A 5,813-nucleotide genomic window follows, 5' to 3' on the forward strand; every position below is an offset into this window, starting at 1 on the left:
ATCAGTCAGCCTGTTGAGTTTAGAGAGGTATCAAAGGACTTTCTGGCTTAATATCATCTCAGTTCAGTTTAACTCATTTAATTTTAAAATGTTATTTAAAAATAAGATACATCTGGTGTGGTCTTTCTTATTATCCATGTAAAAAAGAAATCTAAAATTTGACAAACATTGACATTGACAAACCAGATATTCCATTTCCTGACCCCTCCTTTGCTTGTTTTGTCTGCCCAGCAGTGCATGATGTTTCTGTAATGCTCTGCCAGCATGTGCCATATTTGACTTGTCTTCCCTGCACGTGCTGTATGTTGTACTGATGCTGGCATGTTTTCAGTATATTAGAAAATTAATGTTTATATATATATTTTTGTGCCCATCACATCCCAGTTTGTAGCTATAACACTAATGTTCATGGCAAGTGCACCTTTATTTGAATTTGACTACATTTTTGATTAGCCACTTGAAGTCTTTTGTGTTGGAATAATGGAATTATGAGAGGTTTAAAATAAAAAAGCCAAACAAAACAAAAAATGATGATTCACTGGAAAGTATCAGCTATGAAAATTATAAATAATTGTATGAGTAACATCAGTAAGGCCTTTGTATTTTTAGTTTGTGAGCTGTTAATGAATGCAGCCGAGCTTCATGTGGCCTTCCACTGGTCATTAGTGGAAGCTTCTTCAGTTAGACTACAATGCATTTCAAGCATGTCACCATCTTTCACTCCCTTTCTTTGCCTCCCATTCAAGATGCACTGGAAGACAAAACTTTGCAAAAGGCAGAGACACAAATCAAGCTTTGAAGATCCAGCTTCTATCTTAGCTGTTATTTATGTCCTCATGACAATCACTCCAAAGTAGAGCTGTGTTGATAAAATGGATTTTCCTATTCTGAATCAATTCTCATTTTATTTTCTAAAGATCAATTCGTACGTGCTCGCGTACGAATTTGCGTCATCGAATTCACGCATGCGCGTGAAGCTACCAACACCAGCTACCAACAATAAACTGTCCAACTTATTGCATTGCTTACTGTCCGACGATGTTCATTGTTTACGAATCGATCTTTAGAAAATAAAATGAGAATCGACTCAGAATAGGAGAATCCATTTTATCAACACAGCTCTACTAAAGAGAAAGGGCTACAGCTGTGCTCTGCAGTAATGACCCCTGGTGCACAGAATAAGCGGACCACTTTACATTTGCATTCAAGATGACACGATGGTTTCATAAGACTCATTCACCACTAATCCATTGCTGTCCCTAGTCCTTTTTCATTCAAGGAATTACTTTGAAATTAAATTTTCAGCAACAGGTGGCGTCCTCTGACCATCACCAGGAGTGTAGAATTCCTCATGCTAACCCATCCCTCAGGACCAGTAGCCAAAACTGGGCCATCCCAGGCTTCAGCTGGTTAACAAACAAAGAGTGTGTGCGGGGGGGACCTCAGCTGTTTCCAGCCAGCGACAGAGTGTCTGGTCGCTGCTTCAGCACAGAGAATGACACAGAGAAAACTGAGCAACCGGAAGGGGTAAGGCTTTTCAATTTATACAGTTTATGTTATTACTCTTCATTTCTCTTGATATGGAAATACACATTTTTTATTAGCACCTCCATTGCAGATGTTCTTGAGTAGTAGTCCTGTTGTAGCTTTCCACTTATTCCAGATTTGTCATTGTACATTATGTGCCAAGAGACCCTATCTAAGATGTTTAACTGAATGTTTCATCTGTCTGCAATCTCTCATTTTCATAATGTATTGAGTGATTTCAAAGTGAATTAAAGCTGCAAGCAGCGATGGGCGGGCCCTCGCACCCCTTGCGAGCCACGGGAGTCGCAGCCAGTGCAGCCATGCACAAGAGTCCTCCTATGTCCTCTCTCTCTCTCTCAATCTCTCTCTCTCTCTCTCTCTCTTCTCCCCAGAGAAGCACAGCAGTCTACAGCAATAGAAAAGACATGGCCCTCTCCCAGCAGGGGGCGCTATGAGTGTATCATCTAAATGAGTGTAACATATAAATGAGTTGAGAGTGTGAAGGTCATCCTGATTATCTGTGCTGAGCAAATGTAATTTGATTTAATGGACAGTGTAGTTATTTGTAAATTACTTAGCATTAAGTTTTGTTTAGAGTTTGTGTAGACATTTCAACTACATGAAAAATACACATATTTCCTATTCCCAGTAGTTGGTGTATTTGTGTATCATGATATCAGTACATCAATCTGTTCTGAATCACATGATCAACATGACTGTAAAGTTTGATCCACATTGGATGAAGTATGTGGGATATACAGGCACAAATACATCCATTTCCTGTGTGTTGGTGAAGGGTCAATTTCGTGACCACGCCACGGCGAAACCGTGTAACCCAAACCAAAGCATTTCACAACTTCTAGTCATGAAGGCCTTAAGCGCAAACAGAGCAATTTTCAGCATGATCGGTTCATTCTCCTAGGACGTGTTTGTTTAAGTACAAGCTGTGCAAAACGCAGAATGGCGGCATTTTTCCAAAATGGCAGACTTCCTGTACATCATAGAAGTTCCTCAAAGAGAATTTTTTTCTCGTATGGACGTGATGCATCTGTGTACCGAATTTCAAGTCCGTGGGTCTTGGAATATTTTCACACTCTAGGGGGCACTACAGAGCCATTTGGCTGCGCTCGGTTGCACAGAAAGTGTCAAACAAGAACTTTCCTAGGGGGAAAATTGTGGGCGAAGTTAGGTGAGTTTTTGAGCACGTTCAGGGGGTCAAATTAGCCGACAAAGCGGCGAGAGAAAATTAAGAGTAATAATAATCCCTTCAGTTACAATAGGGCTTTGCACGAATTTCGTGCTTGGGCCCTAGTAAAAAAAGGCCATAGTAAAAGAAGGCTTCAAAATCGGCAAAAAAAGGTCATACTTTAGAATGACCTCAAAATGTCATAAAAAACGTCATAGTATAGTAAGGCGTCAAAATCTGACAAAAAAGTCAAAAATTTTTTCGGCCTCAAAATGTCAAAAAACGTCATAGTATAGTAAGCCAATTTTTTCGGGCAAAAAAAGTCAAAATTTTTTTCGGCCTCAGAATGTCATAAAAAACGTCATAGTATAGTAAGGCGTTTTTTTCGGCCAAAAAAAGTCAAATTTTTTTTCGACATCAAAATGTCATAAAAAACGTCATAGTATAGTAAGGCGTTTTTTTCGGGCAAAAAAAGTCAAAATTTTTTTCGACCTCAAAATGTCATAAAAAACGTCATAGTATAGTAAGGCGTTTTTTTCGGGCAAAAAAAGTCAAAATTTTTTTCGACCTCAAAATGTCATAAAAAACGTCATAGTATAGTAAGGCGTTTTTTTCAGGCAAAAAAAGTCAAAAAATTTTTCGGCCTCAAAATGTCATAAAAAACGTCATAGTATAGTAAGGCGTCAAAATCGGACAAAAAAAGTCAAAAAATTTTTCGACCTCAAAATGTCATAAAAAACGTCATAGTATAGTAAGACGTCAAAATCGGACAAAAAAAGTCACATTTTTTTTCGACCTCAAAATGTCATAAAAAACATCATAGTATAGTAAGGCGTCAAAATCGGACAAAAAAAGTCAAAAATTTTTTCGACCTCAAAATGTCATAAAAAACGTCATAGTATAGTAAGGCGTTTTTTTTCGGGCAAAAAAAGTCAAAATTTTTTTCGACCTCAAAATCTCATAAAAAACGTCATAGTATAGTAAGGTGTTTTTTTCGGGCAAAAAAAGTCAAAATTTTTTTCGACCTCAAAATGTCATAAAAAACGTCATAGTATAGTAAGGCGTCAAAATCGGGCAAAAAAGTCAAAATTTTTTTCGACCTCAAAATGTCATAAAAAACATCATAGTATAGTAAGGCGTCAAAATCGGGCAAAAAAGTCAAAATTTTTTTCGACCTCAAAATGTCATAAAAAACGTCATAGTATAGTAAGGCGTTTTTTTCGGGCAAAAAAAGTCAAAATTTTTTTCGACCTCAAAATGTCATAAAAAACGTCATAGTATAGTAAGGCGTCAAAATCGGACAAAAAAAGTCAAAATTTTTTTCGACCTCAAAATCTCATAAAAAACGTCATAGTATAGTAAGGCGTCAAAATCGGACAAAAAAAGTCAAAATTTTTTTCGACTTCAAAATGTCATAAAAAACGTCATAGTATAGTAAGGCGTCAAAATCGGACAAAAAAAGTCAAAAATTTTTTCGACCTCAAAATGTCATAAAAAACGTCATAGTATAGTAAGGCGTTTTTTTTGGTCAAAAAAAGTCCGATCTTTTTTTTGACTTCAAAATGTCATAAAAAACGTCATAGTATAGTAAGGCGTCAAAATCGGCCAAAAAAAGTCCGATTTTTTTGTTGACCTCAAAATGTCATAAAAAACGTCATAGTATAGTAAGGCGTCAAAATGGGTCAAAAAAAGTAAAAATTTTTTTCGACCTCAAAATGTCATAAAAAACGTCATAGTATAGTAAGGCGTTTTTTTCGAGCAAAAAAAGTCAAAAATTTTTTCGACCTCAAAATGTCATAAAAAACGTCATAGTATAGTAAGGCGTTTTTTTCGGGCAAAAAAAGTCAAAATTTTTTTCGACCTCAAAATGTCATAAAAAACGTCATAGTATAGTAAGGCGTCAAAATCGGGCAAAAAAGTCAAAAATTTTTTCGACCTCAAAATGTCATAAAAAACGTCATAGTATAGTAAGGCGTCAAAATCGGACAAAAAAAGTCAAAATTTTTTTCGACCTCAAAATGTCATAAAAAACGTCATAGTATAGTAAGGCGTCAAAATCGGACAAAAAAAGTCAAAAATTTTTTCGACCTCAAAATGTCATAAAAAACGTCATAGTATAGTAAGGCGTTTTTTTCGGGCAAAAAAAGTCAAAATTTTTTTCGACCTCAAAATGTCATAAAAAACGTCATAGTATAGTAAGGCGTCAAAATCGGACAAAAAAAGTCAAAATTTTTTTCGACCTCAAAATGTCATAAAAAACGTCATAGTATAGTAAGGCGTCAAAATCGGACAAAAAAAGTCAAAATTTTTTTCGACCTCAAAATGTCATAAAAAACGTCATAGTATAGTAAGGCGTCAAAATCGGACAAAAAAAGTCAAAAAATTTTTCGACCTCAAAATGTCATAAAAAACGTCATAGTATAGTAAGGCGTTTTTTTTGGTCAAAAAAAGTCCGATCTTTTTTTTAACTTCAAAATGTCATAAAAAACGTCATAGTATAGTAAGGCGTCAAAATCGGCCAAAAAAAGTCCGATTTTTTGTTGACCTCAAAATGTCATAAAAAACGTCATAGTATAGTAAGGCGTCAAAATGGGACAAAAAAAGTCAAAATTTTTTTCGACCTCAAAATCTCATAAAAAACGTCATAGTATAGTAAGGCGTCAAAATCGGACAAAAAAAGTCAAAAATTTTTTCGACCTCAAAATCTCATAAAAAACGTCATAGTATAGTAAGGCGTTTTTTTTGGTCAAAAAAAGTCCGATCTTTTTTTTAACTTCAAAATGTCATAAAAAACGTCATAGTATAGTAAGGCGTCAAAATCGGCCAAAAAAAATCCGATTTTTTGTTGACCTCAAAATGTCATAAAAAACGTCATAGTATAGTAAGGCGTCAAAATGGGACAAAAAAAGTCAAAATTTTTTTCGACCTCAAAATCTCATAAAAAACGTCATAGTATAGTAAGGCGTCAAAATCGGACAAAAAAAGTCAAAAAAATTTTCGACCTCAAAATGTCATAAAAAACGTCATAGTATAGTAAGGCGTTTTTTTCGGTCAAAAAAAGTCAAAAATGTATTCGACCTCAAAATGTCATAAAAAACGT

Source organism: Toxotes jaculatrix, chromosome 11, assembly GCF_017976425.1.
Source record: "Toxotes jaculatrix isolate fToxJac2 chromosome 11, fToxJac2.pri, whole genome shotgun sequence".
Lineage (NCBI taxonomy): Eukaryota > Metazoa > Chordata > Actinopteri > Toxotidae > Toxotes > Toxotes jaculatrix.